Source organism: Oncorhynchus tshawytscha, linkage group LG16, assembly GCF_018296145.1.
Source record: "Oncorhynchus tshawytscha isolate Ot180627B linkage group LG16, Otsh_v2.0, whole genome shotgun sequence".
In the NCBI taxonomy this organism is placed as follows: Eukaryota; Metazoa; Chordata; class Actinopteri; order Salmoniformes; family Salmonidae; genus Oncorhynchus; species Oncorhynchus tshawytscha.
Genome location: NC_056444.1, coordinates 42,196,523 through 42,220,212, shown reverse-complemented (window position 1 = coordinate 42,220,212; position 23,690 = coordinate 42,196,523). Strand labels below are relative to the sequence as shown.

General features: G+C 41.9%; 1 protein-coding gene across 3 annotated transcripts in view; it reads right to left on the bottom strand.

Moving 5' to 3' along the window:
- The window catches only part of LOC112215689 (anion exchange protein 2), a 106,028-nt gene that overhangs the window by 61,311 nt on the left and 21,027 nt on the right, over nt 1–23,690 (bottom strand). For 2 of the 3 annotated variants that reach the window (XM_024374946.2, XM_042299171.1), the window contains exon 2: nt 19,331–19,408. The gene's annotated coding sequence lies outside the window, so the exon portion shown is untranslated. Of the gene's footprint in view, nt 1–19,330; nt 19,534–23,690 lie in introns of those variants that run through there. The other variant, XM_024374949.2, reaches the window with a different exon arrangement.

The following is a 23,690-nucleotide window of genomic DNA, read 5'->3' as shown; positions in this document are numbered from 1 at the left end:
GTTTGGGCCTGCTTTTCTTCAGCAGGGACAGGGAAGATGGTTAAAATTGATGGGAAGATGGATGGAGCCAAATACAGGACCATTCTGGAAGAAAACCTGATGGAGTCTGCAAAAGACCTGAGACTGGGACGGAGATTTGTCTTCCAACAAGACAATGATCCAAAACATAAAGCTAAATCTACAATGGAATGGTTCAAAAATAAACATATCCAGGTGTTAGAATGGCCAAGTCAAAGTCCAGACCTGAATCCAATCGAGAATCTGTGGAAAGAACTGAAAACTGCTGTTCACAAATGCTCTCCATCCAACCTCACTGAGCTCGAGCTGTTTTGCAAGGAGGAATGGGAAAAAATGTCAGTCTCTCGATGTGCAAAACTGATAGAGACATACCCCAAGCGACTTACAGCTGTAATCGCAGCAAAAGGTGGCGCTACAAAAGTATTAACTTAAGGGGGCTGAATAATTTTGCACGCCCAATTTTTCAGTTTTTGCTTTGTTAAAAAAGTTTGAAATATCCAATAAATGTCGTTCCACTTCATGATTGTGTCCCACTTGTTGTTGATTCTTCACAAAAAAATACAGTTTTATATCTTTATGTTTGAAGCCTGAAATGTGGCAAAAGGTCGCAAAGTTCAAGGGGGCCGAATACTTTCGCAAGGCACTGTATCTGCCTGTCACATTCATCTTTTGATCTGAAATACATATCCATGAGTAAACAGCAAGTATTAAACTTTACCACACTGTTCCTATATTTATGCCATTAACTACACTATTGCAAGCAGTAATTTAGTTAACATAAATCCCACCTTTTATGGTGTCATATTATGTTAAGCTTGTATGTGTTGTTTTTCTCTTCGCTTTCAGAAATGGAGTCAATTTAGCTGACCAGCTCACAGGAAGGACAGGAAGAGGAGAGGAGTTGTCTGGTTGTTGTTTTGACCTCCCTCATTGTACCTTTCTTTTCACACGTCAGTTCCGTTTAAATTCAGCCAATTCATAAAGTCATTTGTTTATAAAGTCTTAGGATAGCATTCATTATTAGTGTTACATAGATTTCTAAATTTAAACTCATACGGAGTTTTCACAGATGCTCTTGGTCTCTTACGAGACTAAAAGGTCAATATATTAATTTAAAACCACTTGAAAACCATGGTGTTGAAACATTTTGTGAAGTTATGTTCCATTGACTGGTCCGTGATGTCCAGGGTGCCATTTGTTTGTTTAGCTGTGTTATGGCTACATATTATTCCCTTTTTTTCAGAGACACACACACACCTCTTCGTACCTCATATCTCCAGTGCCCTGCCCTCTCTCTCTTTATGGCCATGTCTGAAGTTCCCCTACTACGTCTAGGCTTTATGAGTAGTCCCTGTATCGGTCTGCAGTTGTGCCAAAAATACATGCTCTTGCTGTTCTCTTACAGATTACAGGCTACACATTCATTAAAAAATAATAATAATAATTTACACGCACGCACACACCTCTTTCAATAGTTTTATTTTTAAAAACATTTTTACAACACACTGTTGTTCTTGTCATGTTCTTTCCTGTACTTGAATACTTAAATTATGTTTTCATAGTCAGTTTATTAATATCTAATTTAGACTTAATCTGCTTATTTCTTCCCAACACCTTTGCTGATCTAAGACAAGATGAGAGTAAAAACACACTCTTCCTAATTAGTTTTTTTTCCCACCTGTATTTTGTCAGGCCAGTGAACATGGTGGTAAACTGTACTATTTGTATGGACCCTAGGTTACCCTTTCCCTTTGTTATCATACTAACTGTATGTCGTATAACCTTAATTAGTGCTCCCGCTCACCTGATGTACCATGCCAGGTGTGTATAATACTGACGTTAATGGGAGAGGGAAGGGGTTAAGGTGTGGTCTTTACTCCCAAATTGAAAAATGCAATTTTATGGACAATGGTGAATGGTTCTTAAAATAACCTTTGTGTTATTGGGCTCTTAAATATGCCGTTTCACTCCACGGCATACTGCCATGGGACTTCACCTGCTGGCGATGAGAAGTAGGTGGTCAGCTTCTCCCTCACCTGGAGTGCCTGTCTGGGGGTGTTGTTGGCACCTGCCCTAGTGACATCAGGAAGGTGACCATTTGGCGTGCCCATCTCCATCCGGAGCGGCTCCTGGAATGACCTCCGCAGGTAGTTGTGGAGAACACATGTGGCCTTCACGCAGGCATCAACATTTGAGGGGCCGAGACCAAGCACTCTCCGATACATTCTCCACCGGGCTGCCAGAATCCCAAAGGTGCATTCAACAACTAACCTTGCCCTGGACAGTCGTTTGTTAAAAGATCCTTACAGGCTTTGGCAATGGCAGCTGGTGTCCAGCGTTGGGCCTCATGAGGTTGGGTCTTAAAGGGAAGGCCTCATCGCCGACGAAGACGTGGGGAACAGATCCCAGGTCTTCAGCCCCAGGGAGTGATGCAGGTGGTGGAATATCCAGGGTGCCATCCTGAAGTGCCTGGCCAAAGGCAGAGTCCCGGAGGGTCCCACCACCACTTCCCTTGCCGTAAGCACCAACATCGACAACACGGAAACAGTAGATGGCATCTACTACAGCCAAGAGTACAACTGAATATGTACCCTTGTAGTTGTAGAATTGCGACCCTGAGCATGGTGGAGCCTGGATTACTACATGTTTCCCGTCAATGGAGCCAAGACAGTTGGGAAATTTCACCTCTCCAGGAACTCTGCAGCGATGGCCCTCCAGTCTTCCTCCTTGGGGACAGGCATGTATTCACCAACCAGACAGCCCCAAATGGCTTGTGCCACAGAGGGGACAATGCCTGCCACCGTGGACCGTCCAACTCGGAAGCTGAATCCTATGGTCCTGTAGGAGTCCCGTCACCAAGAATCTAAAATATAATTCAAAAATAATGATCAATATTGTGTATAACTTGAATTCCACCCACATATTACATCTACTCATATATTAGATCTACTCATATACCTCATGACTGCTTATTATGCTTTACTAATTATATTGTAATACTCATCATCCATCATTAATAATGCCTTGAAACAGTACAAGTCAGTCCATGTCCCTTTTAGGTTCCAGGTAGTACCCCTTTTGGTTCCAAGTAGAACACTATTGGGTTCCAAGTATTATACCTGGAACCAAAAATGGTTATCCTATGGGGAAAGCAGAAGGACACTTTTGGAACCTTTGTCTCTAAGAGTGTATGTGAGTCCAATAAGAATTTCATGAATGACTGTCTTGAACAGCAATGGGTCCTGGAGAAGACTAGCCTACCTTCATCAGGGCAGAAGGCACCTTTCTTTTCATTTGGTAACATTGTATAATTCAAAAAGGATTATAAACCAACTTTGGGAAAAGTTATAGTCCCAATGAACATTCTGTAAAAGTACATCTAATGTCAAATAGGGACTATTAACTAGAGCCCTTTAGCTAGCTAGGTTGCACATAAAAACAATGTATCAAACATCAATCAATTATGGTATCAAAGGCTTTAAAAATGTACTAGAGTGTAGCTTACCGGAGACAAATCGCCAGGCGTTCAACTGGGCTGATGGACTCCCAGTAGTTGGTATCCATCCGAGTGATCCTGGCTCCAACCATCTGGAGCAGGTGATCGAACTGGCTTCGGTCCAGACGAAAGTAACTTCGGAATTCCTCGCCAAACAGACGAAGCTCTTGAATTAGACGGTGGAACTCCCCTGCCTGCTTTCGGACTTTAACCATCTCTGGACCCACACAGACCTGCGCTTTCGGCGGGGCCCAACAACGCGATCAAGACCACCTTCCTCAACGTTGGTCTCAGTGTTGAAAAAGCCTACACTACTATCTTGACTATTTATTATTGCATTTCGCTCCAAAACTGCATTTGAGGGAAATTATATTATAGGCTCTCACAATTAATTTGTGGATGTCATCGAATAAATGATATACTTGGCAAATAAATTAATAAAAAATGTAAAGAAATTATGCAATCAAACTGTTTTGAATGTAATCCCACATTTTTACTGAATATGTGCAAAAAAAAAAAAAACTACATTCATATTTTGCTACTTTCTGTCAAATCTACGCACACAATTTGATGCATACGTTTGATAAATCGAACGTATGCACCACACAGAACGCACTGCATCTGCCTCTGCAACGCAATGCTGCAAGGGAAATGCAGCGTTCAATTGGAAATTAATGTACTTCTGGTGTATCGAAACGCAATGACGCAGTCGGTGTGTTCGAAGCGTTACATGCTGACCGCGTGAGTGTTGCAAAATACATGTGCACATATAAGCATTGAACCCACACTGCTCACAAGCGTCTACATAGCCAGGTGCAAAAAAATAACTTGGTTATATTTGTGGCGCTTGACCCGCTGCAAGTCCCCGCCTCTCCCATCTCCTCATTGTTTTTAGGAGCATATACCCACGTGGGTGATTGAAAGATGAACTGAGGTCCACACTCCAATGCAGTTGTTATTGGTTATGCAACTTAAAGCTGGTTGCCAACCGCCAAAGTCCAAAGAAGACAAAGCCAGAAGGAGGGAAGATTGTTTCTAGCAAACTCTGTTTACTAATTAATCCACAGATTAAAGGTTAGAGGGCCTTGTGCATTTTAGGTAAAATAACAACCCAATGTTTATATCCCAGGACAAACTACCTAGCATCAGCAAGCTAGCGAGCTACATTTCCATAAATGTTTAGCTTCATTGGGATAGGGGGCAGCATTTTCACTTTTGTTTGAAAAGCATTCCCAGAGTAAACTGCCTCCTACTCAGTCCCAGATGCTAATATATGCATATTATTAGTAGTATTGGATAGAAAACGCTCTGAAGTTTCTAAAACTGTTTGAACGATGTCTGTGAGTATAACAGATATCATATGAGACTCATATGACTCATATGGCAGGCAAAAACCTGAGAAAAATCCAAACAGTAAGTGGGAAATCTGAGGTTTGTAGTTTTTCAACTAAGCCCCTATTGAAGATACAGTGGGATATTGGTTATGTTGTACTTCCTAAGGCTTCAAACTAGATTGTTTGATGCTTCTACTATGAAGCGGGGCTGAATGAGAGGGGAATGAGTTAGAGGTCTGCCAGCAGCCACGAGCTCAGTCACACGCATTCACAATGGAATTCTCCGGTTGGAACATTAATGATAAAAACATCCTAAAGATTGATTGTATACATCGTTTGATATGTTTCTATGACCAGTAATATAACTTTTTGGAGTTTTCGTCCGACCTTTCCGCTGGAAGTTGCACGTGAGTTTCGATTTGTTTACCAAACGCCCTAACAAAAGGAGGTATATGGACATAAATGATGAACTTTAGCGAACAAATCAAACATTTATTGTGGAACTGGGATTCTTGGGAGTGCATTCTGATGAAGATCATCAAAAGGTATGTGAATATTTATAATGCTATTTCTGACTAATGTTGACTGCGCAACATGGCGGATATTTATTTTGGCTGGTTTGGGCTCTGAGCTCCATACTCAGATTATTGCATGGTATGCTTTTTCCGTAAAGTGTTTTTGAAATCTGACACAGCGGTTGCATTAAGGAGAAGTTTATCTAAAGTTCCATGCTCCATGTTCCACACTTGTATTTTCATCAACATTTATAATGAGTATTTCTGTAAATTGATGTGGCTCTCTGCAAAATCACTGCATGTTTTGGAACTACTGAACATAACACGCCAATGTAAAATGAGATTTTTGGATATAAATATGCACTTTATCGAACAAAACATACATGTATTGTGTAACATGAAGTCCTATGAGTGTCATCTGGTTAGAGATTAATTTTATCTCCATTTGTGCTTTTTGTGACTCCTCTCTTTGGCTGGAAAAATGGCTGGGTTTTTCTGTGACTTGGTGGTGACCTAACATAATCGTTTGTGGAGCCTTCGCTGTAAAGCATTTTTGAAATCAGACACTGTGGCTGGATTAACAACAATTTTATCTTGAAAATGGTGCCCAATACTTGTATGTTTGAGAAATTTGATTTATTAGATTTCTGTTGATTTTTATTTGGCGCCCTGCAATTTCATTGACTGCTAGCGGAACCCCGTTCTCAGACAGGTTAATGCTTTTCGATCTGTACCCAAATTAATGTAGTTGGTTCAGAGCTCGTTTTGATATTTCAACCTGCGTGTCCTGATCGCGTCTGGTGTGGGCAAAATCAACATGCCTACGCGAACGCTCTGGTCAGCATGTTAGGTGTAACATCAAAGTCTGGTACAATCATTGTGCTACATAATATGCATTTATGATGAGTTTTTGTACCCATTTCAAGATACTTGGTAGCAAAGATTAAACCACTGATTGCACGAGGGAATCAGGTGCTGGTGCATGCTTGTATGACCTACTCTGAATAATGTTTCCTAATATATTCCTGTTCAAGAGAACACCAACAGAACGCTTGACACTTAATTCCTTTTTTAGTTCCAGATGGTCTACTCAATGGCTTCAGTTTAGAGAACTTGGCGTGAGTTAAACATTGCGTCTGTGCGTCTTTGTTGAAGGAGAGATGCAGTTTTTTCAAACAGCTAGAGCTGAAGAAACGTATGCATCCCTAATGGCACCCCATTCCATTTATAGTGCACTACTTTTGACCAAGACACATAGAGCTCTGGTCAAAAGTAGAGCATTATGAAGGGAATAGGGTGCCATTTCAGGACTCATCCCGGTTTACTTTGGGCCATTGAAGTGTCACCGTTTGAAACAATGTCTGTCTCGTCAAAAGCACCCTGGTTTCCGTGGCAATGGTGATCAAAGTCACGACACGCTTTACTGAACCCGGGGCATAATCATATGAATGACCTTGTTTACAAAAGAGGCCCTTAAGAGGTAGCCTGGCTTTTAACTTATTACAATCAACTAGAGTGATTAGGCCTTGCCAAGTGGTGTTTGGAAATTGTGGGCTGGAGAGTGAATGTTTTGTCCACAAATGTTTATTCTCCAAATCATAAGTGGACTTCAATAGGGACAAGGAAAGACAATGACATCAGGCTATGTATGTATCAAGCATCTCAGAGTAGGAGAGATGATTTCAGTTTTGCCTTTTAGATAACAATGAATAAGATTACATGAACATGGGACCTGATCCTAGATCAGCACTTCTACTCTGAGAAGCTTGATACATACAGATTCAAAAATATGAGACTAATTCCACGTACCAGGTATCTTTAAGGTCAACAAGACAATTGCATTGTGACTAGACAACTTCTCTTAATGACATGCCACACAGTTGTGGACATATTTAATCTCTCCCTATCCCAGTCTGCTGTCCCCATATGCTTTAAGATGGGCACCTTTGTTCCTGTACCCAAGAATGCAAAGGTAACTGAACTAAATGACTATCGCCCCTTAGCACTCACTTCTGTCATCATGAAGTGCTTTGAGAGAATAGTCAAGGATCATATCACCTCCACCTTGACCATCACACTAGACCCACTTCAATTTGCTTACCACCCCAATAGGTCCACAGATGACGCAATCACCATCACACTGCCCTATCCCATCTGGACAGGAGGAATACCTATGTAAGAATGCTGTTCATTGAATGTTGAGCTATAGTCAACACCATAGTACCCTCCAAACTCGAGGCCCTGGGTCTGAACCCCGCCCTGTGTAATTGAGTCTTGGACTTCCGGACGGGCCGCTCCCAGGTTGTGAAGGTAGGAACAACTTCTCCACGTCGCTGATCCTCAACAATGGGGCCCCACAAGGGTCCCCTCTTGTACTCACTGTCCACCAATGACTGCGTGGCCAAACAACTCCAACTCAATCAGTTGCAGACGACACAACAGTAGTAGGCTTGATTACCAACGACGAGACAGCCTACAGGGAGGAGGTGACCTCGGAGTGTGGTGTCAGGAAATAACCTCTCAATCAACACCTACAGCACCCGATGTCACAGGAAGGCCAAAAAGATCAAGGACAACAACCACCCGAGCCACCGCCTGTTCACCCCGCTACCATCCAGAAGGTGAGGTCAGTACAGGTGCATCAAAGCTGGGATAGAGAGACGGCAAAACAGCTTCTATCTCAAGGCCATCAGATTGTAAAATAGCAATCACTAGCACAGAGAGGCTGCTACCGATATAGACTAGAAGCCATTGGCCACTTTAGTGACTTTATTAATGTTACTTTAAATAGGTTTATATACCTTGCATTACTCATTTCACATACTGTATTCTATACTATCTATTGCATCTTAGCCTATGCTGTCCTAAATTGCTCATCCATATATTTATATATTGTTATTCCATTCCTTTACTTAGATTTTGGTGTATTAGGTATTTGTTGTTAAATTGTTAGATATTACTTGTTAGATATTGCTGCACTGTCAGATCTAGAAGCACAAGCATTTCACTACACTCGCAATAACATCTGCTAAAACAAGCCTGCTAAACACGTGTATGACAGGATGGCCGACATGTTACGTGCTCCTAACCAACTGTGATATTATGTTAGTTTGTTTGCAACTTATTTTGTACATCATGTTGCTGCTACTGTCTCTTATGACCGAAAATAACTTCTGGACATCAGAACAGCGATTACGCACCTCAAACTGGAAGCTTTTTCCCTTAACGAATCCAACGTGAGGATATACTGCTTTCTCGGGAACAGGCCCAAATCTCCGTCATTTGCGTGAAGAAAAGGCAGAGAAAAAGGGGGCCTAGGTTGGGCTGCCTTCTGAGAATTTGTAGGCGAGTGAGTAAACCCCCACTGCCATCTGTTCTCTTGGCCAACGTGCAATGGAAAATAAAATAGATGACCTATGATCAAGATTATCCTACCAACGGGACATTAAAAACTGTTATATCTTATGTTTCACTGAGTTGTGGCTGCTCGACAAAAAAGATAATCTAGATAATCTCATCTATATTATTCCTAGCCGTGTATTTATCACCAGAAACCGATGCTGACACTAAGACCGCACTCAACCAACTGTGTAAGGCTATTAGCAAACAAGAATATGCTTATCCAGAAGCAGTGCTCCTAGTAGCCAGGGACTTTAATGCAGGCAAACAAATCAATTACACCTCATTTCTACCAGCATGTCACATGTGTAACAAGAGAGAAAAAAAAATAAATAAAAAAATAAACTCACCCACCCATTTGGCAAAACTGACCATAACTCTATTCTCCTGATTCTTGCTTACAAGCAAAAACAATAGCAGGAAGTACCAGGATTCGCTCAATACGGAAGTGGTCAGATGACGAGGATGCTACGCTACAGGACTTTTTTGCTAGCACAGACTGTAATATGTTCCAGGATTCATCCAATGGCATTGAGGAGTATATCACCTCAGTGCATCGACGACGTCGTCCCCACAGTGACCGTACGTACATATCCCAACCAGAAGCCGTGGATTACAGGCAACATCTGCATCAAGCTAAAGGCTAGAGCTGCAGCTTTCAAGGAGCTGGACACTAATCCGGACGCTTATAAGAAATCCCGCTATGCCCTCAGACGAACCATCAAACAAGCAAAGTGTCAATACAGGATTAAGATTGAATACTACTACACTGGCTCTGACGCTTGTCGGATGTGGCAGGGCTTGAAAACTATTACGGAGTGCAAAAGGAAACCCAGCCACAAGCCTAACAGACGAGCTAAATGCCTTTTATGCTCACTTTGAGGCAAGCAACACTGAAGCATGCATGAGAGCACTAGCGGTTCTGGACGACTGTGTGATAACGCTCTCGGTAGCCAATGTGAGCAAGACCTTTAAACAGGTCAACATTCACAAAGCCGTGGGCCAGACGGATTACCAGAACGTGTACTTAAAGCATGCGCAGACCAACTGTCAAGTGTCTTTACTGAAATTTTCAACCTCCCTGACCGAGTCTGTAATACCTACATGTTTCAAGCAGATCATCATAGTCCCTGTGCCCAAGGAAGCTAAGGTAACCTGCCTAAATGATTACCGCCCCGTAGCACTCACTTCGGCAGCCATGAAGTGCTTTGAAAGGCTGGTCATGGCTTACATCAACAGCATCCTCCCGGACACCCTAGACCAACTCCAAGTTGCATACCTCCGCAACAGATCCACAGATGACGCAATGTCAACCGCACTCCACACTGCCCTTTCCCACCTGGACAAAAGGAACACCTATTTGAGAATATGGTTAATTGACTACAGCTCAGCGTTCAACACCATAGTGCCCACGAAGCTCATCACTAAGCTAAGGACCCTGGAACGAAACACCTCCCTCTGCAACTGGATCCTGGACTTCCTGACAGGCCACCCCCAGGTGGTAAGGGTAGGCAACGTCAGGTCTGCCACGCTGATCCTCAACACTGGGGCCCCTCAGGGGTGTGTACTTAGTCCCCTCCTGTACTCCTGCTTCACAACTCCATCATTAAGTTTGCTGACGACACAGTGGTAGGCCTGATCACTGACAATGACGAGGCAGCGTATAGGGAGGAGGTCCGAGACCTGGCAGTGTGGTGCCAGGATAACAACCTCTCCCTCAATGTGAGCAAGACAAAGGAGCTGATTGTGGATGACAGGAAAAGACGGGCTAAACAGGCACTCATTAACATCGACGGGGCTGTCGTGGAGCGGGTCGAGAATTAAGTTCATTGGTGTCCACATCAACAAATTATCATCATGGTCCAAACACACCAAGACAGTTGTGAAGAGGGCACGACAACACCTTTTCCCCCTCAGGAGACTGAAAAGACTTGGCATGGGTCCCCAGATCCTCAAAAAGTTATACAGCTGCACCATCGAGAGCATCCTGACCTGTTGCATCTCCGCCTGGTATGGCACTGCTTGGCATCTGACCGTAAAGCAGTACAGAGGGTAGTGCGTACGACCCAGCACATCACTGGGGCCAAGCTTCCTGCCATCTAGGACCTAAATACTAGGCAGTGTCAGAGGAAGGCCCCCAAAAATTGTCAAAGACTCCAGTCACCCGAGTCATAGACTGTTCTCTCTGCTACCGCACGGCAAGCAGTACCGGAGGGCCAAGTCTAGGACCAAAAAGATCCTGAACAGTTTCAACCCCCAAGCCATAAGACTGCTGAACAATTAATCAAATGGCCACGGGACTATTTACATTCACCCCCCCCCCTCCATTTGTTTTGTACAGTTCTACTACTCACAGATTATCTATACATAGTCACTTCACCCCTACCTACATGTACAAATTACCTCGACTAACCTTTACCCCTGCACATTGACGCGATACCCCCTGTATGAAGCCTCGTTATTGTTATTTTATTGTGTTAAACAAATTATTTGGTAAATATTTTCTTAACTCTTTCTTGAACTGCACTGTTGGTTAAGGGCTTCGGCGCATGTGACAAATAGTGTGTGACAAACCATGGGAAATGGCTTATGCACCCCGAGGCAGGAGACTAATAACCATTATGATAATATGATCATAGTAATAATATAAATATTACATAGCGAAGAACAGAAATTACAGCAATCACAATGAAAGGAAATCAATGTGGAGCCAAATTGGGGCACTGGAAAGGCCTATACTAGGCATATCTTCAGGGATCTGATTTTCAGCCTGACAGTCTGAGGACAGACGCTGGGAGACGAGAAGCAAGTACAGGGAGTGAATATTTAATAAATAACAGACATGAAACAAAACACGGACAGGTGAGTCCAATGAAGCACGTAATGATGGTGACAGGTTTGCAAGATGTGGGGCAGCCTGGCACCCTCGAACGCCGGAGAGGGTGATGTGGGACCAGGCATGACACAATCAGCCTACCAGAGATTTGAATAAGGGAAATGGATACCCTTAATAGTGATACAGTAGATAGCAATTGAGCCTGGCGGCGAGGTTGTTACCACAGTAACATAACCTTAAGAAATATATGTTAAGTCTATGAAGTGGATGAGGAGGAAACCCTTTACACAAGTGAGCAAGTGAGAGGATGTCTCCATTTCCTGCTTGAGGCTTGGTCATCTTGCTCGGTGGCCTCCTTTACAGCCTTCTGCACTCTTTTCCTCGCGGAGCAGCACTGGGGGGAAAAAAGTTTCTGTGAAGTCATCACCTTCTCTAATCTACGTTTAGTCAAGTCACAAATATATGCATACAAGGACTGGGAGAAGCTGGTAAAAAAAACAGGAAGGAGGTAAGTGGCGAAGACTGCTACAGTGTGAAGGCCTGTGATACGTCATAACAGCTGATTGGTTAGAAATTGAATAAATGGATTGGAGGGATTTTCCCCACTTCTAAGGAACAAGACGTAAGTCAAGGCGACTCAAACATATAATAACAAGAAATCCTCCATGACTGAGATTCCCTCTTCTTGCACATGCAATCTATCAGTGAGAGTTGTCAACCATTCAAAACCATTGAAATATGGCACTGTGTTGCAATTTTAAAATATCACAAATTATCTAAAATAGCAGTTCCAGTTGACAGGTGACTCAAGAGTAGGCATTTACAACTTCAGGCCACCAGTGGCAGAGCTTCAACTACTGTACAAATCCTTCATGTTCCATGAAATAACTTAATACTGCATGATGAAAGGAGCAATGAAGGTTTCCCAGTAAGCTTTCTAATTCTTCAGACATGGGAATCAAGTAGGGCTAACATCTGCACTGTGTCCACTTAAACTATTGTTCTGGTCAAAATCTTTGTACCTGCTCTGAAAACAAGTCTGCACTAGAGTCAATTAAAAAAGGGCCCCTAGGGCAAGTTCCTCAGTTTTGAAATAACTGCAGTCAATACCCATTATATTTCATAAGAGTTTTACCTCCTAGGCCTGTAGGACCTGCACAGCATGACCCCTCTGGGAAATTATAGAACTTGGGACACGCATTGTACAGTAAGCTATAAGACTACGCTTATAGCAAAGCCAAGTCTAACAGCTGCTCAGTTAAGAGTGGTTATTGCAGTAGTAGTGAAATCTACAAATAATATAACATGAAGAGTATCAGTCAAGTCTATAAAAAGCTTTTTGTAGGCTTGATCCACAAGACAAGCCCAAAACTCTTGAAAGCCTCAATTCAAGTGTTGTAGATAAAATGTGTTTCAGTAGCAGAGACAATTTTTTGACATACAGTGCACACGGAAAGTATTCAGACCGCTTGACTTTTTCCACATGGTTACTTTACAGCCTTGTTTTTTCCCCCTCATCAATTCCATACTCCCATACGGGAGTTGCAGCGATGGGACAAGACTGTAACTACCAATTGGATACTTCGAAATTGGGTTGGGGGAAAAAAGGGTAAAATAAGAAAGTTTTAAAAAGTATTAAAACTGAAATATCACATTTTACATTAAGTATTCAGACCTTTTACCAAGTAGTTTGTTGAAGCACATTTGTCAGCGATTACAGCCTCGAGTCTTCTTGGGTATGACGCTACAAGCTTGGCACACATGTTTTTGTGGAGTTCCTCATTGTTCTCCACAAATCCTCTCAAGCTCTGTCAGGTTGGGTGGAGAGCGTCACTGCACAGCTATTTTCAGGTCTCTTCAGAGATGTTCGATCGGGTTCAAGTCTGTGCTCTGGCTGGGCCACTCAAGGACATTCAGAGAATTGTGCTGTTGCCGGACTTGCTCCGGACTCGTCTCCCAGTCCCTGCCGCTGAAAAACATCCCCACAGCACGATGCTGCCAACACCATGCTTCAACGTAGACGGTGCCAGGTTTCCTACAGACGTGATGCTTGATATTCAGGCCAAAGAGTTTCATCTTGGTTTCATCAGACCAGAGAATATTGTTTCTCATTGTCCGAGTACTTTAGGTGTCTTTTGGCAAAGTCCAAGCGGGCTGTCATGTGCCTTTTACTGAGGAGTGGCTTCCGTCTGGCCACTCCACCATAAAGGCCTGATTGGTGGAGTGCTGCAGATGGGAAACCTTCCAGAAGGACAACCATCTCCACAGAGGAACTCTGTGAGAGTGACCATCGGGTTCTTGGTCACCTCCCTGACCAAGGCCCTTCTCCCCTGATTGCTCAGTTTGGCCGGGCGGCCAGCCAGCTCTAGGAAGAGTCTTGGTGGTTCCAAACTTCTTCCATTTAAGAATGGAGGCCACTGTGTTTTGGGGGACCTTCAATGCTGCAGACATTTTTTGGTACCCTTCCCCAGATCTGTGCCTTGTCACAATCCTGTCTCAGATCTCTACGACAATTCATTCAACCCCATGGCTTGACTGTGCATGTCAGAGCAAAACCAACTGTGGGACCTTATAAAGACAGGTCTGTGACTAATCAATAGAATGTACCACAGTTGGACTCCAATCAAGTTGTAGAAACATCTCAAGGATGATCAATAGAAACAAGATGCACCTAAGATCAATTTCGAGTCTCATATTAAAGGGTCTGAATACTAATTGTAAATAAGTTATTGTTTTTTATAAATTTGGAAAAATGTCAATATTGGGTATTTGTCATGATTGCTTTATAAGGTAGTATGTGTAGACGGATTAAATAAAATACAAATCATCACTATTAGAATAAGTCCTAAACTAAATGTGGAAAAAGTTAATGGGTCTGAATACTTTCCAAACGCGCTGTACTTCAATCAAAAGACTGCATTTCAGGAAAAGACGTTTCAATTAGAAATAAAACCTCCCGATAAAAATGCCATTCCAGAAATAGACAATTATAATGTGGAAACCTCAATGACAAAATCAACAGCACGTTGTAAAATCTGTGAATTCAATGTAAATGTTTTTTTTAAAATTGTATAAACTGCCTTGATTTTGTTGGACCCCAGGAAGAGTAGCTGCTGCTTCGGCAGCAGCTTATGGGGATCCATAATAAATAAATAAAGTATAGGCTACTTAAGATTTGATGTAGCCTATGCTCAAGCTTTATTAGCGTAGGCGACTCCTGTTTCAAGGACAGGGTTTATCTTTCTCGAAACAACTTGTTTTAAGATATAGTCTAACCCTGTAAAGCCCTAAGATGCAGGCTATCACTTCTGCTCAAGTTTGAGCTGTCCCTTAGATAAAACTTTGTGTAAATATTTGTATGAACATAACAAGATTCAACAAATGAGACAAACTGAACAAGTTCCACAGACATGTAACAGAAATGGAATAGTGTGTCCCTAAACAAAGAGGGAGGGGGGTCAAAATCAAAAGTCAGTCAGTATCTGGTGTGGCCACCAGCTGCATTAAGTACTGCAGTGCATCTCCTCATGGACTGCACCATATTTGCCCGTTCTTGCTTTGAGATGTTACCCTACTTTTCCACCAAGGCACCTGCAAGTTCCCGGACATTTCTGTGAGGAATGGCCCCTAGCCCTCACCCTCCGATCCAACAGGTCCCAGACGTGCTCAATGGGATTGAAATCCATGCTCTTCGCTGGCCATGGGCTTTACACTGACATTCCGGTCTTGCAGGAAATCACACACAGAACGAGCAGTATGGCTGGTGGCATTGTCATGCTGGAGGGTCATGTCAGGATGAGCCTGCAGGAAGAGTACCACATGAGGGAGGATGATGTCTTCCCTGTAATGCAAAGCATTGATTGCCTGCAATGGCAACAAGCTCAGTCCGATGATGCTGTGACACACCGCCCCAGACCATGACGGACCCCCCACCTCGATCCCGCTCCAGAGTACAGGCCTCGGTGTAAACGCTCATTCCTTCAACGATAAACGCAAATCCGACCATCACCCCTGGTGAGACAAAACCGCGACTCGTCAGTGAAGAGCGCTTTTTGCTAGTCCTGTCTGGTCCAGCGACAGTGAGTTTGTGCCCATAGGCGACGTTGTTGCCGGTGATTTAAGTCAGGTCCTCACCAGACAACAGGCCTACAAGCCCTCAGTCCAGCCCCTCTCAGCCTCTTGCGGACAGTCTGAGCACTAATGTGCGTTCCTGGTGCAACTCGGGCAGTTGTTGCCATCCTGTACCTGTCCCGCAGGTGTGATGTTCGGATGTACCAATCAAATCAAATGTATTTATATAGCCCTTCGTATATCAGCTGATATCTCAAAGTGCTGTACAGAAACTCAGCATAAAATCATGTGCAGGTGTTTTTACACGTGGTCTGCCACTGCGAGGACGATCAGCTGTCCGTCCTGTCTCCCTGTAGCACTGTCTTCGGCGTCTCACAGTACGGACATTGAAATTTATTGCCCTGGCCACATCTGCAGTCCTCATGCGTCCTTGCAGCATGCCCAAGGCACGTTCACGCAGATGAGCAGGGACCCTGGGCATCTTTCTTTTGGTGTTTTTCAGAGTCAGTAGAAAGGCCTCTTTAGTGTCTTACGTTTTCATAACTGTGACCTTAATTGCCTACCGTCTGTAAGCTGTTAGTGTCTTAATGACCATTCCACATGTGTGTGTTACAAATGATCTTTGAAATGATCTTTGAAAGACAGGGTTGTTTCTTTTTTTGCTGAGTTCAAACAAATGCCATGTTCCCTCAGATACTAACCAGTGCTGTAGCCTATTCCTAGTTAGCCTGGGTACCAGCCTCTAGCTAATCCCCTTTCATGTGCTAAAAAGATTGGCGTTTCTGCATAATACAAATATGAACAGAAGCGTGGTTTTGACTGCTCCTACAGTTTTGCTTCGGCACTGCAGTTTAACTGACGCAGGCCCAGATTTCCACATAGAAAAGACAGATTTTAAAATTCCTAATAAAAACAATTTAGTCATCACCTTTGTGCTCAAAACATCCATTGAATTATTGAAATAGTTGCTTTGAATCTTTTATTTTTAAATCACTCACAGCCAAAGATAACATTTCTATTCATCCAATGTCTGCCGTGTTTTTGGATGATGTGACGACATCGTCGCTGCTCGAACTGAGCTATAGGCTGCTCCCTGTGTGCACTGAGTGCTAGTGCGCATATGATGTTAAAAACAACAGTCGGACATCTTGGACCCAGTGTCCAGTTCTTATTATACCTCATTGGTCCAAACGAAACTAGGCTGTCAAAAGTCGCTAGTCTAAATTCTCATAGTAAATACATACTGCAATTCCAAAAGCGTTGATTTTAAGCCTCAAAATAGAAAAACTTGCCAAGCTAAGAACTAAATGTTTGTTATAAATTCAAATTCTATGAGGCTTCACGTTGTCATGGAAAATATTTCATGTTAATTCCAACAACCAATGAGAAACTCTGCCGTAAATCTGGCACATATTGAACATTGAGATTGCCAAAAAGGCCAGACTCCTTGGCAAGGAGCGGCAAGGACTCAGGTACTCAAGACTCATTTTAGTAGTCACCACAATCAACAGTGAACAATTTATATTCACAATAGAGGGATGCACTAACATTCACTGATACGCATCGGTCCCCGGTTCAAATGTTTAAGAAATGAGTCCACGGGACCCCGAACCAATCCCAACGTAGCATGCGTCGGTCAGAAAAAATGTATACAAACATTACGACTTGCCGGTTCTCCAATTTTATTTTCTCCAATTACTTTCTATTCTCCAAAAATACTAAAATCTTGCGACAACTGCATCCTCTCCTTCAGTGTCCAACTAAGGATGTAATTATGTTGACAGTCATTGATCTACAGGTCCTTTTGCATGGATGTAGTAAAGAGGTCGATGGAACGAACACGTACCATTGACCAGATTGGTGCACATTCAACAAAGTGGATATTCGTTAAATCTGTCATGATTTATGTATTGTAATTAACCACATTCTAGGCCTGTTAAGTCCAATTTGAATATATTTGGCTGTTTTCGCTGCATAACATTTAGAAGATGTCCCTTTTCAGGTTTAGAAGCGACTTTGTTCCCAGTGGCCTTTTCCCCTCACACATTTCCATGGCAATTCCATTGTTTTGGTCAAATTCGATTTTATTTCTTTATTGCCTTATCTATTACAGCATAATGGATGACTGTCATTCATATTCCAATTACCCAGCTCAATGTAACATTGATAGGTTTAGGCTACTACATGACACTCAATTTTCCCTATACCCATCATGAGGTTGCTACAACCTAGCCTATGAATTAACATTTACAACATAGGTGCACAGGTAGAGAGAAAATGTTGAGGAATCAAGGTGACAGACTGACACATTCGATACAGCCTTGCACACTTTTTCCTGCGTCTATCTGATCTAGAGTGTAATAATTAGTCCAACAGTTGCAAATGAGAGACTATTGGACAAATTCAGGTATGTTTATCCCCATTTAATTTGCTGCCATTTAAGAAACATTTGAACAGAATCGGCAGAATGAATACACCCCTGATCACGCTCAAACACAGACCACTTTCATAAAAGTCACACTGTACAAACATGATCATTTTGCTAGTTGTATTACTCCTCCTTGCATCTATGTGCTCTCCTCCTCACCTTTTTCCTTTGTTTGTGGACTTCAGCTGTCTGTGACCAGGTAAGAATAACTTTCCAAACCAAACCTTCACATCATAACCGCTACACACAGCCTATAGCATTGTCACCATATAAACTCACGTCATAGTCAACATAGCTACTAGAACTAAGTGGTTAGTAAAACCGATACAATCATGCAGTACAGTGTACAGTCAGCAAGCAGTTTAAAACTAAAAAGTCGCTAGAAAGGCATAAGATCGGCTTTGTTCTTTGCGCAGGCTGTACAATCTACATCAGTCTCTCATTCACAAGCACTTGATAATGCCTCGAGTTTCACAGCAGCATCCCCTTTGTGTGGCCATAATGCACAAAAAAAATCCATGCCTTTTGCGGGCAGTGGACGTTGTGCCCTTCTCCCAGAGGTATGCGCGCTCCATCACGTAGCCTCTGAGAAAGACCGGATCCCAAGTGAAGACAGACACGTCGGGGACGCAACTGCGTGCATCCTTATCCAATTCCGAGGTGCATATTGAATATACGAGAACTGTCCACAATGGCTTTGTCAATATTAGGAAAGTTTAAAAATAAATATAGTAGGCCTAGCCTATAGGAAACGGATTCTCTTTTTACTAGAGGCCATCACTCGGTTTTCTCACGCAATTGCATAGCCTATAGAAATGTTCCGCAACATGAGCTCATGGCCTCTCATGAAGTGTGATTCGATTTTCAAATATATTTGCATTGATATCAGAGTAAGTAAAGGGACAATAGAGTGCTGAGTACGTGGCAGTTAGCAAGTTTGGTAGGCTACTAATGAGAATCAGCAGCAATCAGAGCTTGGAGAAGCCTAATTACTGGGACTAAACAGTTACATGGAATTTGACTGCCTTCATGACTCTTTTGCCCTCAGAACAGCCTCAATTCATCAGGGCATGGACTCAACAAGCTGGCCCATGTCGACCCAATTGTGTCAAGATGGTCAAATGAAAAAATCTAATGAAAACAGAGAAAATCGGACAAGTTAGTTATGAAAACGTCCAAGTCACCACTGAGGTTGTAGAGAGAAGGACAAATTAAATTAAATATATACTGTACCTTTGTCTGCTTACTGCAGGGGAGCCACCGCTGACATCGTGATGCATCTGAATGCCGCTGTGAGGGGGGGACCAGGAACTAGACAAAGTGAAAGAAAGAAAAAAGAGGAAGAGAAATAAAGCTGCAATTAGAGCACCATTACTGGTTGTGTTGTAGTTATCCCAGATGCTCTCTCTCACACTAGCAGGCACAGACTGACAACAGCAGCCTTCCTCATCAAGATAATGTTTCCTCCTGGAGCTGACAAGTAGCCATGTGACCGGAGTCAGTGACTCGACAATGAGTCAGAGACTTGACACACACACACCTATTAACACATTTTTAGGCACAATTGAATACCTTATAGACCCTAAACTTAGAGGCAATCTGCAGTTCAAACAATAATAAAGTGGTTAACCCAGGCACTGTTTTGGTAAACAGGTGAGGGATGGGGCTGGAGAAATGTAACCACTCTCAAATTCATAGACAGAACTAAGCATGATAAGGACTGACCATCTATGATATCAAAAATATAGTTTTAAATCATGTAGAGGCTGTACAGTGTTTGGTTTACAATTGCATTGTTTACAAAGTAAAACAAGCTTACATGATTGGTTCTAATGGGATATGACAGTTGAACTAAGCCCATGAGGCATTTATAAGTTATTTACTTATACCATTGGTTCTTGAAGTATATAAGTAAAAAAATGTATGTAGCATATAAACATTATACCAGTAACTGGAACTTCGCAAAAATAACAGAGAACACTTATTTCCTTGTAATAGAACAAGGCCAGAGTGATGGAGTCGTTTAGCTAATCTTGTGTGAGGAAAACCTTAACCTTCCCAGCAGACTAATATACAGGATAATATGACCCTGTATCAGGAAATACCTGATACATCAAATCTTATTCGTCACAGTCGGTAAATACAACTGGTGTAGACTACAGTGAAATGCTTGCTTACAAGTAAAACAAAAGTAACACATGAGAAATAAGATCAAATACAAGAATGTCGCTATACAATATACCTGATTGTCTAGCATATATATATTGTATAGCGACATTCTTGTATTTGATCTTATCTCTCATGTGTTACTTTTGTTTTACTTGTAAGCAAGCATTTCACTGTAGTCTACACCAGTTATATATATATATATATATAAATAAATAACTTGCAATATATATTAGGGAGTACGAGATCTTAATTTTTTTTTTTAACTAGGCAAGTCAGTTAAGAACAAATTCTTGTTTTCAATGACGGCCTAGGAACAGTGGGTTATAACTGCCTTGTTCAGGGACAGAAAGACAGATTTGTACCTTGCCAGCCCAACGCTCTAACCACTAGTCTATGAGGTACAAGATATTTGAGGTAGATACAGTGCCTTCAGAAAGTATTCACAACACAATACCTCAATGTCAAAGTGGAATTATGTAAAACAAAACAAAAAAAGGTTTACACACATTAATTTGAAAAGCTGAAATGTCTTGAGTCAATAAGTATTCAACCTCTTTGTTAGGGCAAGCTTAAAATTCACGAGTAAAAATGTGCTTAAAAAGTCCCATAATAAGCTGCACAAATACTGTCCTAGATAATTTTGTACAGGGATGAGGTAGGCATTAAATTATCTGTAATAATCCCTCACTTGAGGGGTGAATTTCAAACAGATTCAACCAAAGACCAGGGAGGTTTTCCAATGCCTCGCAAAGGGCGAATATACTAAGGGCAAAGGGCACAATACTAACCTAATTGACAGCGTGAAAAGAAGCCTGTACATAATAGAAAATATTCCAAAACCTGCATCCTGTTTGCAACAAGGCACTAACGTAATAATGCAGCAAAGCAATTCACTTTTTGCCCTGAATACAAAGTGTTATGTGTTGGTTTTGCCCCAAACATTATTTAGTACCACTCTCCATATTTTCAAGCATAATGGTGGCTGCACCATGTTATGGGTATGCTTGCAATCATTAAGGACTTGGGAGTTTTTCAGTAAAAATAATTGGTTTATGGAATGGAGCTAAGCACAGGCAAAATCCTAGAGGAAAACCTGGTTCAGTCTGCATTCCACCAGACACTGGGAGATGAATTCACCTTTCAGCAGGCCAATAACCTATAACACAAAGCAAAATCTACACTGGAGATGTTTATCAAGAAGACCGTGAATAGTCCAGAGTGGTCGAGTGACCGTTTTGCCTTAAATCTACTTGAAAGTCTACGGCAAGACCGGATAATGGTTGTCTAGCAATGATCAACAACCAATTTCACAGAGTTTGAATTCTTTTTTAAATAATAGAATGCGCAAATGTTGCATAATCCAGGTGTGGAAAGCTCTTAGAGACAAACAAAGACTCACAGCTGTAATCGCTGCTCGAAGTTGCTTCTACAAAGAATTAACTCAGGGGTGTGAATACTTACAGTACCAGTCAAAAGTTTAGACACCTACTCATTCCAGAGTTGTTATTTTTATTTTTTACTATATTCTACATTGTATAATTATAGTTTTGATGTCTTCACTATGAAAGAACACATGGAATCATGTAGTAACCAAAAAAAGTGTTAAACAAATTAAAATGTATTTTATATTTGAGATTCTTCAAAGTAGCCACACTTTGCCTTGATGACAGCTTTGCACACGCTTGGCATTCTCTCAACCAGCTTCATGAGGTAGTCACTTCAATTAACAGGTGTGCCGTGTTTAACTTAATTTGTGGAAGTTCTTTCCTTAATGCGTTTGAGCCAATCAGTTGTGTTGTGACAAGTTAGGGGTGGTATACAGAAAATAGCCCTATTTGGTAAAAGACCAAATCCATATTATGGCAAGAACAGCTTAAATAAGCAAAGAGAAATGATAGTCCATCATTACTTTAAAGACATGAAAGTCAGTCTATCCGGAATTGCCCACACACAACAACTGCAATGAGTCGTTTTCACATCCTCAAAGGATATTGGGCAACGATATCCTGGCAGATCAAATTGCTTCATTTTAGATTAGATGATAGCAGCTAATGTCGGGGAGGAAATGTCAACATCTACATTTTAGAAATGAGGTTATAGAGAAGTAGCTTTTTCTATATGCCATGGATGTCGTTTTGGTATAACTTATTGCTTATGAGATGCGGAAATTACTGCTATCAGGCTACATTGTAGCCCAGAGGCATTAACTCCATGAAGAGAAACAGAACTATCAATCCGCTTAAACTTCAAACAATTCCACATAAATCAGCTAAAGGAGTGGATTATACAAGTTTTGAACAATGTGTAGTAATTCGAATCTGAACACTTATCCACTTGGCAGTCAGTCAAACAACAAGCATTCCACATTAGTTTATATGAGATTTAGTGCTAAAGAAATGCCTGTGACCATGGGTAACAAAGCCCTATGTTAACATGCGCACGTGTGTGTGAGAGAGTGTATTGGTGTCCATGCATGATTGTTTGTCGGTAAATAATGATGTGCTAACAGGGAGTCAGTCAAATGACAGTCTTGGGGAAAGAAACGCAAAGCAAAAGCCGCAAAAAGCTAAAACTAGAGGCCACTTTAAAGACTGGGGTTTTCCTCTGTTCCGATCGATCTCTGGAAATATAATTTATCCATTGGGACTGTGGTCAGTCCTATAAAAAGCGGTGTGAGCTTCTTTGGATCGTGGCAGACGATGAGCAATTGAGCATTGGAAGCGGTTTTACCTTGGTCACCAGATAGTAGCCTAATGCTCAGATTATTTCCAATTAAAACTTTCTTGCTCTGCAACACAGCCAACTTCACTCTTCCTCAGTTCCAAAAGAAAAACAGCATACATACTGTCTTTGCTAGCGGAAATAGTTGTTGTGGTGGTGTTTGTTTGCTTGACACGATACTAATGAGTATCGTGATACTGGTACCACATCGGGCCCTAGCAAAAACATGAACATCAAACCAACAATATCAATAAACTAGTCTAAATAACAGATTAAAAGTCCTTACTGAAGCAGATTCCCTCCTGCTTCCCGTCATTTCAATTCCTGTTACTGGTAATTAACCATTTCTTTGATGTGAGCTTGGGGTTATTGTTTTGCTGGAAGATCCACTTGCGGCCAAGTTTCAGCCTTCTGGCAGAAGTAACCAGGTTTTTGGCTAAAATGTCATTGAACCTGGTAAAGTTCATGATGCCGTTGAGTTATTTAATAAGGGCCGCAGGACCAGTAGAAGCAAAATATCCCCATAACATCAAAGATCCACCACCATATTTTACAGTAGGTATGAAGTTATATTCTGCTTATGCATCCTTATTTTGACGCCAAACCCACCACTGGTATATGGCCAAAGACCTTTATATTCATATAATCTCACCGGAGCACAGGTTCCAATCCAAGTGCCAATGCAGTTTTGCAAACTCCAGGC